The 14652-nt window shown below is 42.0% G+C and overlaps 1 long non-coding RNA gene across 1 annotated transcript in view; it reads right to left on the minus strand.

Moving 5' to 3' along the window:
* Positions 1-1369: 1369 nt before the first annotated feature.
* The window catches only part of LOC122933285, an 88972-nt gene continuing 75689 nt past the window's right edge, over positions 1370-14652 (minus strand). The window contains exon 4 of the long non-coding RNA XR_006388410.1: positions 1370-1454. This is a non-coding gene — a long non-coding RNA (uncharacterized LOC122933285). The remainder of the gene's footprint in view (positions 1455-14652) is intronic.

A 14652-nucleotide genomic window follows, 5' to 3' on the forward strand; every position in this document is an offset into this window, starting at 1 on the left:
GAATGTGATGGTAGGCAGAGAGACAGACAATAAAAGTGGCAAGATGGGCCACCACCAGCAAGGTGAGATCTATTCATCCAGAATCAGCCTGCCTAAGCTGCGAGAAAATGCTAGTATAAATTCAGAAATAACATACATTTATGCTGCAGAAAGAAATATACCCCTCCACCAAAATTGTATATAATTTCAACTGTGTGGAAACTGAATACAGCACACGTAAACGAACGATTGAAAGGCATTAGGCTAGGTCTACACGTCGACATTTGTCGTGCGACAATAAGTCTTACGACACATAGGGCACAACTACACTGCAACAAGTGTCAATGTCGCACAACAATTTTTATAATGATAGTCTATGGTGTTGCACTACGACATGCGACATGCTGCGACTGCGACAGTTACAGAAAAATCTATTTTGAATGGATTTTTTGTGACTGTCGCATTGCAGTCACAGCATGTCGCATGTCGCAGTGCAACACCATAGACTATCATTATAAACATTGGCGCGACAAAATGTTGCGCGACAAATGTTGTGTAGATATAACCTTAGTGGCATGATGCAGGCCGCAGCACGCAACAGCTGTACTACATGATGGTAGTTAGGGTATTCACACTAGTGGCAGGACGGATCCAACAGGCTGTTCACCCTGTCGGATCCGTCCTTGCACTATTTTGCCATGCCGCCGGATCACCACTCCATCCCCTTGGACTATAACGGGGACGGGGCGGAGCTCTGGCGCTGCACGGCAGTTCGGACATGCAGTACTTTTAGTCCGGCGGCTTTTCGCCGTGCACTGCCATGCTGCACATGCCATGCAGATTTATCGATGATGTGTTGTTATTTTGGGAGGGAGAGGAAGAAGAATTCTGTACCTTCGTTGACGTGCTGAATCATAACATAATAGGTATGCATTTTACCTTTGAAATACATCCAAGTCAGATATGCTTCTTAGATCTAAAGATCCAGAAGGATTTGGATGGACAAATCCTTACTGACATTTTTAGAAAGCCTACTGCGACCAATAGTCTCCTCCATTGGACAAGCTGGCACCCGGTGGCCTTGAAGAAGGGAATACCCGTGGGGCAGTATTTGAGAGCTAAGAGAAATTGCACAACAGAGGAGACTTTCAAAAAAGAGGCCGATGAACTCTAAAATCGATTTAGGAGTAGAGGCTACCCTGGTAAATGTCTAAAAAGGGCATATAATCGTGTCAAGAATACCAACAGGGAAGATCTGTTATCTCACGACCATGGGAAAAAGAAAAATGAGGAAAAGAGGATAAGATGCATTGGCACGTATGACTGTAATAACCAACAAATAATGAAAATCCTGAAAAAGCACTGGAGGATACTTACCAGCGATGATGAACTAAGACCCGTGTTATCACCATATCCCAGTGTGACATATAGGAGGGGACAAAACTTAAAGGATAAACTGGTTCACAGTTTCTTGCCTGAAAAAGAAACAATAAACACAACCTGGTTAAAATCTAGTATTATTGGCTCCTTTCCATGTGGCAACTGTACCTTCTGTAAATATCTACCCAGAGTAAAGAAATTTAAAAACCCCACAGATGGACGTGAATATGCAATAAGAGAGTACTTTAACTGCCGAAGCAGCGGGATTATCTATATTGCATCCTGTAATTGCCCTAAATTATATGTGGGTAAAACCACACAGGAACTGAGGCGAAGAATATCTGGACATATCAGCGCAATAAATACAGGGAAAGATACGTCTCTCTATAGGCATATTACATACGTCTATGGGGGTAATCTTGAAGTCCTGAAATTCTGGGGACTGACGAAAAAAACTTTGGGACCCAGAAGTGGAAATTTAGATATCAAACTCCTACAGGAAGAGGCCAGATGGATACATAAGTTGCAGACCTTAAGTCCAGGAGGCCTAAATGAAGGCTTTTCATATACAGCCTTCATTTAATATGTGCATATGAAATAGTAAATATAAGGAAAATAAATTGACAATGAAAAATAATAAAAAGGAGGAAAGACAAAGAACATCGACCCCAATAGATTGCCAGAAATAACCCACCCATAGATAAGGAATTTGGCCCACTCTAATATAAATTGATGGGTCCAGCCATAATGGTATCCCTGCTTCAATCATTTTTATAATAAAGTGAATAATGAATAATAAATATATAAAAAACAATAATAATCAAATATATATAAAAAAAAATGTCAAGCCTGACCTTTAATTCAAATATAAGGGGAAAAAAATAAAATAAAAAATAAAAATATTTTGGAGCATGTCAGGATGGTGAAATCAGGATGGTGATATAGTAAAATATCTAGGAAAGAAGGACTGGATACAGCGTGAATAGTCTATATTATATCTATGGGCTATTCATGACCCTTGCAATTATATAGTATATATATGGTCCTTTATTACTAGTTTGCGCCTGATTAACAAGTTTAAAAGTAAGTTAGTATTGATGGATGGAATGTACACTTTAAATAAGTGGATCCAAATTATCAATACATTTCCCTTTATTCTCCCTTGATAATGGAGACAAATCGTGGTGGCACCCTTTGATCATATATCTTATATTACAATGACTGCAGGTATCGATCACTTACAAGGAGTTTATTACCGCTGGAATCGAGCAATCTATTCAGTGCTTATTTCCAAGTGATAGAATGACAGTCCTACGATGTAAACATCACCTGACGTCACCGACGGAGAGACTGAATAAGGGAGCGCACAGGATACGCGTTAACCAGACGCTTCCTGTTTTGCGATCACATGCACTGATCGAGGTTATCTTCGGTTGGTGATTGGCTGGGAGATCTAGGAGGGTGGGACTCTGGAAAGTATAAAGGGAGGTCGGCACAAGCGCGCGCGTACATATGCCCCGCATCCCCTGACGAAGCCGCAGTACGCGGCGAAACATGTCGGGAGGGGTGGTATAATGTGATCCTATTTTAGACAGTCTGCATCTTGAGTGAGACGAGTCGAGTGGTTTATAATAACACAGAGAGACAGAGAGGAGTATAGTGAGGTAGAGATTAGTTTGGTGGTGTGACACCGATCCCTGGTGTAATGTAACCAACACAGCAAGTTAAAGCAAGTGTCTAGCAGTGGATCAGATACAGAGTAGTGTTTACACTGACCTCTATGAGGATAAATAGAGGCAACAGTGTGGCCTACTCGAATTCAGTGGAAGGTGTATTGCTGTAAAAGTGTCAACTTTAGTAGTGGCAACATTGTCAATGAATTATAACCCCCAGTACAGGAATTATATAGTGGGGATATTCTGAATGAATCATGCAATCACCGTCTAATTGCTGATCCCGAAATAAGGCTAACTGCAGCGTACTTACAATTGACCAGAGAAAAGTTGGTTGTAACATACCAATGTTCCTCACACAAACAAGTAAATACATCATTACCTATATATGAATAGATATCTTCTGTGTAACCCAGAGACAAAGAGATGCTATAATAGGTTGTAAAAGAAGCAACCTGGCGTAATAATAATTGTCTCACAACTCATTGCAACTGAAAGTTTTAATAGTTTTTTTTTGTGTTTTCTCCCCTATATGTTTATAAGTCAAATAAAAAATAATAAAGACATGATTTTAAATGTTGGTTAGGGACCCCTAAAGGGATTTTTGGTCCTATAGACCATTACAGTATAATAGAGCCAAAAATGTTACAATTGTGTTGATGTCCCAATATTTATGGACCTGACTGTATTTATATTTACCTAGATTCGCCCACCATAACAGTGATATCCACAGTGGCTTCAATAACTGTGACCTCCTAAGTGCCACACCACAAAAAACAGAGACATCCACAGTACTATTCCCCCTTTACAGTGACCTGCACAGTGCCCTGTCCACATCACAGTGACCTCCACAGTGCCCTGCCCCATAACAGTGACATCCATACTGGCTTTATAACAATAAAGAAGAATGGAGTTGTTATGGAAATCTGATGTAAAACTGTATGTCAGTATATGAGTGAAGGACCTGTGAGCTTATATTTGCTAATATGGGTCATGCAATGGTGCCATATTTCCAAAATGGGGTCAGTTGAGGGGTGTTTGTACTGCCCTGGCATTTGAGGGTCTCCGCAATCATTACATGTATGGCCAGCATTAGGAGTTTCTGCTATTCTCCTTATATTGAGCATACAGGTAATGAGATTTTTTTTTCCATTCAGCCTCTGGGCTGAAAGAAAAAAATGAACGGCACAGATTTCTTCATTCGCATCGATCAATGTGGATGAAAAAATCTCTGCCAAAAAAAAAAATGGAGGGGAAAGGCGTCTGCCAGGACATAGGAGCTCCGCCCTACATCCATACCCACTTAGCTCGTATGCCCTGGCAAACCAGATTTCTCCATTCGCATCAATCGATGTGGATGAATAAATCATTGCCGGGATTTTTTTTTATTTTTTTTATATATATACAAAGTGTTTGCCAAAGCATAGGAACGCCGCCTCCTCCTCAGCTCGTATGCCTTGGCAAACGTATCTGTCACTGCAGAGGAGAAAATCCCGTCTTGCAGCGCCACATACACCGACTTGCGTGTAATCTGACAGCAGCGCAATGCTTCTGTCAGAATGCACATCGGTGCTGCAGCTAGTAGATCGGTTGGTTAACTTTTTGAACTAAACATTAACGTGTTTGCTTACTGGTGTTTTTTTTTTTTTTTTTTACCTTTATAGAACAAACCTCTCCCTCCCCATGGGTCAATGTGCAAAGCGTAAATCACCCAAAGATGTGGCGAAGTGCGTTATGCACTTTGTCCCATGTGAAAGGAGACGTTTGCAGCAGCTGTGGGTGAATGGGCCCTAATAGCCCTGTGTGCCTATCCTGGTGAGATGATCCCTATGCTAGGTGTACCTGTGTGTGGTACTTTCGGAAACACTCCCCTAAGCATAGGGCAGGGTGGTCAGGACAGTCAGGACAGAAATAGCGGGTGTCACGCCTTATTCCACTCCTGCTACAGACACGACATCTTTTTCGGGGTGACGGGTGGGTTGAGGTACCAGCAATGACATTGGGGAAATATCCCTCGTGTAGACGGCTAACTACACTGGTGGATGGGGCCACGGAACCTCCTGGATACAGGAGGTTCTCGATGATCTCTTCCTGAAATTTGAGGAAGGATCCAGTTCTCCCAGCCTTACTGTAGAGAACAAAACTATTGTACAGAGTCAATTGAATTAAATATACAGACACCTTCTTATACCAGCGTCTGGTTCTGCGGGAAACTAAATACGGAGACAACATCTGGTCATTGAAGTCCACCCCTCCCATGTGAAGGTTATAGTCGTGGACTGAGAGGGGCTTTTCAATGACACGGTTTGCTCGCTCAATTAGTATTGTCGTGTCTGCGTGAATGGAGGAGAGCATGTAAACGTCACGCTTGTCTCTCCATTTCACCGCGAGCAGTTCTTCGTTACACAGTGCGGCCCTCTGCCCCCTTGCAAGACGGGTGCTAACGAGCTGTTGGGGGAAGCCCGCGCGACTAGTTCGCGCGGTACCACAGGCGCCAATCCGTTCTAGAAACAAATGCCTAAAGAGGGCCACACTTGTGTAGAAATTGTCCACAGATGGTACCCCTTGCCGAATAAGGGTGACACCAAGTCCCAGACTATCTTCTCACTGCTCCCCAGGTAGTCAGGGCAACCGACCGGCTCAGGGTCTGATCTTTTCCCTCATAGACACAAAATTTGTGTGTATAGCCTGTGGCCCTTTCACAGAGCTTATACAATTTGACCCCATACCGGGCGCGCTTGCTTGGGATGTATTGTTTGAAGCCAAGGCGCCCGGTAAAATGTATAAGGGACTCGTCTACGCAGATGTTTTGCTCTGGGGTATACATATCTGCAAATTTCAGGTTGAAATGGTCTATGAGGGGCCGAATTTTGTGGAGCCGGTCAAAAGCAGGGTGGCCTCTAGGACGGGAGGTGCTGTTATCACTAAAGTGCAGGAAACGCAGGATGGTCTCAAATCGTGTCCTGGACATAGCAGCAGAGAACATGGGCATGTGATGAATCGGGTTCGTGGACCAATATGACCGCAATTCATGCTTTTTTGTCAGGCCCATGTTGAGGAGGAGGCCCAGAAAGGTTTTAATTTCGGAAACTTGGACTGTTTTCCACCGGAAAGGCTGGGCATAAAAGCTTCCCGGGTTAGCGGTTATAAATTGTGTGGCATACCGGTTTGTCTCTGCCACAACTAAGTCTAAGAGCTCCGCAGTCAAGAACAGCTCAAAAAATCCCAGGGCCGAACCGATCTGAGCTGTCTCAACCCGAACTCCAGACTAGGCGGTGAAAGGGGGAACTACAGGTGCGGCTGAAGTTGGGGACTGCCAATCAGGGTTTGCCAGCACCTCTGGGATTCTAGGGGCTCTACGGGCACGTCTTTGCGGTGGCTGCGACGGGGTCACTACTGCACGTGCCACCGTACCAGCTTCAACTGCCCTTCTGGTGCTCGCTACTTCACCATGTTCTACGGCAGTGCTGGTACTAGGTCCAGGAAGGGCTGGGCTGCTGGTGTATGCCTCACCACGTAATCCGACAGCACCAGCCCCACTCTGCTGCTCTTGAAGCGGATCCTGCGCAACCTGCGGTCTAGCGACACGGGGCCGGGTACGCCTGCTGCTATCAGGGACCTCAGCCTCCTCGTCCGAACTTTGGGTCAGAGAGCCACTGCTTTCTACAGGTTCGTATTCTGACCTGCTGGATTCATCAGATGAGGGTTCCCACTCCTCATCCGACTGGGTCAGAAGCCTGTAGGCCTCTTCAGAGGAATACCCCCTGTTAGACATGTGGGCAACTAAATTTGGGGGTATTCCCTGAGACTACCCAAGAAAAAAAAAGCAAGCCTGTCTTACAAATGGGAGGCTAGCGAAGTACCGGAGGCTGCTGCGGTTGATAAAAAATATCAAAACTGATTTTTTTATCGCCGCAGTGCGTGTAAAGTGAATGTGCGGTGGGGCGGGCGTGGGCGAACGCACATGTGGGCGACCGATCAGGCCTGATCGGGCAAACACTGCGTTTTGGGTGGAGGGAGAACTAAAGTGACACTAGTACTATTATAGATCTGACCGTGATCAGTTTTGATCACTTCCAGATACTATAAAAGTACAAATGCTGATTAGCGATACGCTAATCAGCGAATAACGGACTGCGGTGCGGTGGGCTGGGCGCTAACCGATCCCTAAACTACCTAACCAAGGGGCCTAAACTATACTGAAACCTAACGGTCAATACCAGTGAAATAAAAAAGTGACAGTTTGCACTGATCACTTTTTTCCTTTCACTAGTGATTGACAGGGGAGATCAAAGGGGTGATCAAAGGGTTAATTGGGGTGATCTGGGGGCTAAGTGTGGTGTAGTGGGTACTCACAGTGATGTGTGCTCCTCTGCTCCTCTGCTGGAACCAACCGACCAAAAGAAGGAGCAGAGGAGCACAGCAGCCATATAACCCCATCATATTTACTAATATGTGGGGTTCAATGGCTGCTGATTGGATTTTTTAAAAATCAGCAACCTGCCAGCCTATGATCGTGGCCGGCAGGCTGCTGACGAAATACTCTGCTGCGAAATGCCGGCCCGCGATGCGCATCTCGCGAGATGACGCGCCGATGCGTCCAGGAGGAACAAATCAACCACCTCCCGGACGCATCGGTGCGTTAGGCGGTCAGGAGGTGATTAAAAGTGACCATTAATAGTGAAGAAAAATGACAGAGTTTTGGAAACCTGGTATGAAACTGTGTGCATATCAAGACTGAAGGACCTGTGAGCTTCTACTGGTTAATAAGGGCTCTGTGACCTTGTGAATGGCAGTTATGCTATGAGTGAAGAACCTGCAAGTTCTTATTGGCTAATAGACTATATTTTTTTATCCAAAAGTGGGGGGAAAATGTCCCTGCGTCTTATGGGGTGATTACTAATGAACACTTCCATTACGGAAGCGCTCATTAGTGTCAGTGAAGGCTCTGTACTCAGTGCTACCTGGTCATCAGCTGTGCTGTGGCTGCATACAGCGTGTGGGTGCTCTGTGACCTCACACTGTGCGCGTTGGTTCACAGCACAGCAGGCATTAGGAAGAGCAGGAGGAGTGCTGGAAGTGACGAGCGGGAAGTCTGGAGCAGAAGAAGTAAGTGTATTTTTTGTTTTATGTACTCTGTGGCATGGGGGCTGTTATGGGAGCTGAAATAGGGAAATAGGGAAATAGGTGCTGATATGAGGGCTGGTGAGAGGCATGGGGGCTGATATGGGGGCTGATGAGAGGCATGGGCTAATATGGGGGCTGGTATGAAGCAATGGGGGTTGATGAGAGGCATATGGGGGCTGATAAGAGCCGTGGGGGGCTGATGAGAGGTATGGGGCTCTTATCAGAGGTTTAATTGGGGGTTATTCACATTGAGGTCTCAGCTGAGGTCTGATTGGGGGTCTAATATGAGGTCTTATTGGAATCTTATTAACATTAGGGGTCTGATTGGGTCTGTCATCTGAGGTCTGATTAACATTAGGGGTCTGGTTGGTGGTCTGTTATTTTCAGAATGAAGTACCGCACACCGTGGTCACTGGTGCTAGCAAAAGACTTTGTTAGTCGTAATCTAGTATAAAAAATTGCTGCACACAGCTAGTTCAATTTGCCATTGATTAGTGTAATTTATTATTCACAATTATTTCATGTTGCATACATGATCCAGTGGATGCCCATATGTCTCAGTCACATTGCATAAGTACCGTACGTTTCGGCCTTTTTCGGCCTTCTTCAGCGGTATACGATCTGGCAGTGACAGCGGGCAGGAGCACTGGATCACTTCTGTCACTGCCAGATCGTATACCGCTGAAAAAGGCCGAAACGTACGGTACTTATGCAATTTGACTGAGACATATGGGCATCCACTGGATCATGTATGCAACATGAAATAATTGTGAATAATAAATTACACTAATCTTTTTTTTTATTTTTTTTTATTAACTTTATTCTTTTCTTTCTTACAACATATAATCTTTCATCATATCAATAATATAGTATAACATATTCAATATTACTACTATAACAAATATTCAATATTACCACCCAAGCCCACCCACCACCCCTGGGGGAAGAGGGGGAAGAGGGGGAAGAGAGGGGAGAGAGAGGGACGAAAAAAAAAAAAAAAAAAAATCATTTTTCAAAACTTAACCCGATATGGCCATTTATTCCAGATTTCAACTCCTACTGGATTTTTGGTATAGCACTCAGAAACCCGTTGAGTTTTAATAAGATTAACTACTGCTTCACACCATTGTCCCACTGTGGGTGGTTCTTCTTTTATCCATTTCCTAAGTATGAGAAGTCTAGCTTGAAATAATATTTTACCCAAAACCAATCGTACTTCCTTCTTTAATTTCAGATGTTCAGTTGCTCCCAATATACAAACTACTGGATCTTCTATCACCTGAACATCCAAAAATAAAAATACACTCTCTGCTATCTCTTTCCAATATCTAAAAAGTCTGGGACATCTCCAAAAACTGTGAATTAAATCTGCATCCCTTTCGTTACATTTTGGGCAATTATCCGACGTTCTTACCCCCATTTTCTTTAACATCTTAGGAGATCTATGTAATCTGTGTACTATAAAAAACTGTGATATTTTGTGTGAACCCCTGTCCGACACCATTGGATAACTTCCAAGGGCATCTTTCCATTTCTCATCAGAAAGGAGCGACTGAAGTTCTTTCTCCCATTTTTTTTTAGCTAGTATTGTAATCCGTTCTCTTTCCTTCCATCAATATCCTGTATCTTTTTTTTGTAATACCTCTTTTTTCTCCTCCGTCAATAAATTTGTATATCCGGTCTGATTGTTCTTTTCTATATTTATCTAATTTTTGCCCTGAACTGCAAATATTTGTAAATATCCTTTTGGGGGATCCCAAACTCCCTCACAAGTGTATCAAAATCCTTCAATTTATCCTCTTCAAATACTTGAGCTAGATATTTTATCCCCTTTTTTTCCCAGTCAATATAACTCCTAATCGTTTGGAGTTCCTTCAAATTCACGTTTTCCCAAATAGGTGTATATTGAAGATACCCTTTTATCCCAAGTAATTTTTTTATGTGCCCCCATATGTAATCCATTGCACTCATAATTCTATTTCCTGTAATATTTTTATCAAGTGTACCTGATTCCATTATCTCTACGTGATTGAGTTCCCCTCTCCAACCCATTTTATCTAACTCCTGTCTTCCCACTAAACTATTCAAACTATCTCTTATCTGACTATATTGTGTTATCAAATAATACATAAACCAATTAGGAACCGCCAAACCATCCTCTCTCACTGGGAGCTGAAGCACTTCTTTTTTTATCCTAGGAATAGAGCCTTTCCATATGAATTCCCCCATTAAGCAATCCAGTAATCTAAATATCTTCTGCGGGAGTCTTATTGGGGCATTTTGTAACACATAAAGTACCTTTGGCAGAAAAATCATTTTTATTAAATTTACCCGACCTTGAATAGAGAGTGGTAATCTTTTCCAAATATGTATTTTGGTTCTAAGTTCTTTTATTACAGGGAGTAGATTTAATTTTTCATAATCTTCTATATTGCTGGAGATTTGTATGCCTAAATATTTAAAACTCTCGTGTTTCTCTAGTACTTGAACCCTTAAGTCCCTCCCTAACTGCCCATCATCCAATACCATCATATGGGATTTCGCCCAATTAATATTTAATCCAGAAAAAGCACCAAACTTATCTATTTTATCTAGTATCCTAGTAAACTGATCCCCTGTGTTATGCATAAATATCAAAATATCATCGGCATACATTAATACTTTTTGATCTCCTTCCGCATATTGAAAACCTTTTATCTCCCTATCGTTTCTTATTATACTTGCGAGGGGCTCGATTGCTATAGCGAATAATAGTGGAGAGAGAGGGCATCCCTGCCTGGTGCCCCGAGAGAGGGCAAGAGGCAGGGACAAGCTCCCATCCACCATCACCCTAGCCCTTGGGTTAGAATATATAAGCTGAATCCATTTTATAAACCCCTCGCCTATACCAACCCTTTCCAAGACTTCCCATAGATACTCCCATTCAATACAGTCAAATGCCTTCTGGGCGTCCAATGAAAGTATTGCTTTGTCACCTGGTTCTATTCTGTTAGCCTCAATATTAAAATACAACCTTCTTATATTTGAATATATTGTTCTGCCAGGTATAAAGCCAGTCTGATCTTCGTGGATTATATATTTAATCACTTTGGAGAGCCTCCCTGCCAAAACCTTTGCCAGGATTTTAACATCCGTATTCAACAGAGATATTGGTCTATAGGATCCGGGGTCCAGTTGATCTTTACCCTTTTTTGGGATCAGTGTAATAATTGCCTCTTTCATAGAGTCTGGTAGATCCCCTATCCTCTGTCCCTCCTTCAATGTTGTTATTAGTTCCGGTATTAAAACCCGGGCAAAAACCTTATATATTTCAAAGGGAAGGCCATCACACCCTGGTGTCTTTGCGGATTTTACTTTACCCAAAACTTCATTAATTTCAGCGATTGATGTTTCTCTATCCAGATATTCCTTTTGGACTGGGATATCTTTCTCCAAACAACCTGATCTAAATATGAGTCCAACTCTAGTCTTGAATATCGTACCCTGGTTTCATAGAGTTCCTGAAAATACTCCCTAAACACCTTTTTGACTCCTTCCGGTGTGGTAATTATTTTGTCCTCATTATCTCTAATTGCCCCCAGCCAAGATTTACTTCTTTGGTTTTTTACAATACCTGCTAAAATTTTTCCCACTTTTTCTCCCTCTGATGCCAGTCGGAACCCTTGGAAGAGCAGTTCTCTCCTACAGCACGATGGCTGGCAAGAACCTCTTCATCCACTCAAGGATAGCATATCTCTTTATTCTATCTCTTAGACCTCTCACATTCAATGAAAGGATCCTAACCATCTAGCAGAGAGGGGAGAACACAAAAAAATAAATAAAATTACACTAATCAATGGCAAATTGAACTAGCTGTGTGCAGCAATTTTTTCTACCTGGTTGGTGGTCTGACCTGAGGTCTAATTAAAAATATTTTTTTTCTTATTGTCCTCCTCTAAAACTTAGGTGCTGTCTTATAGTCCAGTGTAACTTATAGACTGAAAACTACAGCATTTTTTGAGAATATCTCAAGAACCGTACATGCTACAAAGCTGAGACGAAAACCTTCCAGGAAAGGCTACTTTCACACTCACATTTGGTGCGGATCCGTTCAGATAATACAAATGTCTGCATCCGTTCAGAACGGATCAGTTTGTATTATCTTTAACATAGCCAAGACGGATCCGTCCGGAACACCATTGAGAATCAATGGAGGACGGATCAGTTTTCTATTGTGCCAGATTATGTCAGTGAAAACGTATCCATCTCCATTGACTTACATTGTGTGTCAGAATGGATTCGTTTGGCTCAGTTTCGTCAAATGAAAGCGTTTTGGTGTCTGCCTCCAAAGCGGAATGGAGACGGAGTGGAGGCAAACGGATGCATTCTGAACGGATCCCTATCCATTCAGAATCCATTAGGGCAAAGCTGATCTGTTTTGGACCACTTGTTAGAGCCCTGAACGGATCTCACAAATGGAAAGCCAAAACGTCAGTGTGAAAGTAGCCAAACCCGATGTACCTATGTGCCAAATTTAGCGCAGATTAGTCCAGACATTTGGTAATGCATAAATAACAGACATACAGAAATATATGTATTTATATATATATATATATATATATATATACACAGTTAGGTCCATACATATTTGGACAGCTTTAATTTTAATTCAGTGGTTTTATGCAAATGATTGCATAAAAATGTGAGGAACTAAAGCATTTTTTAAACTCAATCCCTTCATTTCAGAGGCTCAAAAGAAGTGGACTAATTAAATAATTGTAAATAAAATGTTAATTTCTAATACTTGGTTTAACACCGTTTGTTGGCAATGACTGCCTGAAGTTTTGAACTCATGGACGTCACCACACGCTGTGTTTCCTCCTCTTTAATGCTCTGCCAGGCCTTTACTGCAGCGGATGTTTGTTTGCGGGCCTTTCTGTCTGAAGTTTAGTCTTTAACAAGTGAAATGCTTTATTGGGTTCAGATCAGGTGACTGACTTGGCCATTCAAGAATATTTCACTTCTTTGCTTAAAGGGAACCTGTCACCTGAATTTTGGGTATAGAGCTGAGGACATGGGTTGCTAGATGGCCGCTAGCACATCTGCAATACCCATCTGTGCTTTTATTGTATAAAACCTGAGATGAGTCAGAGCTTGAAAATATGACTTTTCTCTGGTCATACAAGTAAGATATGACTCTTTTATGTTAATTTGCATAAAAGGCGGGAAGTACAAAAATGCATAATACTTACTTAATTCATCTGCAAATGAAATTAAAAGTGTAATTTATATGTTTTTAGGGTAACACAATGAACATTTAGAAACCTCAGTGAGGGTAGAATAGTAGAGGTGACAGGTTCCCTTTAAATAAACTCCTGGGTTGCTTTGGCTTTATGTTTTGGGTCATTGTCCATCTGTATTATAAAAAGCCGACCAATCAGTTTGGCTGCATTTGGCTGGATTTGAGCACTTAGTATGTCTCTGAAAACCCCAGAATTCATCCGGCTGCTTCTGTCCTGTGTCACATCATCAATGAACACTAGGAACCCAGTGCCACTGGCAGCCATGCATGCCCAAGCCATCACACTGCCACCACCGTGTTTTACAGATGATGTGGTATGCTTTGGATCATGAGCTGTACCATGCCTTCACCATACTTTTTTCTTTCCATCATTCTGGTAAAGGTTGATCTTGGTTTTATCTGTCCAAAGAATGTTTTTTTTTAGCAAAGTCCAATCTAGCCTTCTTATTCTTGAAGCTTATGAGTGGCTTGCACTGTGCAGTGAACCCTCTGTATTTACTTTCATGCAGTCTTCTCTTTATCATGGATTTGGATATTGATACGCCTATATCCTGGAGAGTGTTGTTCACTTAGTTGGCTGTTGTGAAGGGGTTTCTCTTCACCATGGTAATTATTCTGCGATCATCCATCACTGTTGTTTTCCGTGGGCGTCCAGGTCTTTTTGCATTGTTGAGGTCACCAGTGCTTTCTTTCTCAGGATGTACCAAACTGTAGATTTTGCCACTCCTAATAGTGTAGCAATTTCTTGGATGTTTTTTTTTTTTTTTTCGTAGATGAAGGATGGCTTTTTTCACTTGCATGGAGAGCTCCTTTGACCGCATGTTTACTTCTCAGCAAAATCTTCAAAATGCAAGCACCACACCTTAAATCAACTCCAGGCCTTTTATGTGCTTAATTGAGAATGAAATAATGAAGGAATTTCACACACCTGCCCATGAAACAACCTTTGAGTCAATTGTCCAATTACTTTTGGTTCCTTTGAAAACAGGGTACCACATGTAAAGGAGATGAAACTCCTAAACCCTTCATCCAATTTTTATGTGGATACCCTCAAATGAAAGCTAAAAGTCTGGACCTTATGTCCATGTCCATTGTATAACTATAACTTGAATATGTTTTAGTAAACAGGTAAAAAAAAAAAATCTAATTTTGTATATACATATATTTATTTATTATACACACTGTACACTGTACATATCTATATATATAGGA

Source organism: Bufo gargarizans, chromosome 3, assembly GCF_014858855.1.
Source record: "Bufo gargarizans isolate SCDJY-AF-19 chromosome 3, ASM1485885v1, whole genome shotgun sequence".
NCBI classification, from domain to species: domain Eukaryota; kingdom Metazoa; phylum Chordata; class Amphibia; order Anura; family Bufonidae; genus Bufo; species Bufo gargarizans.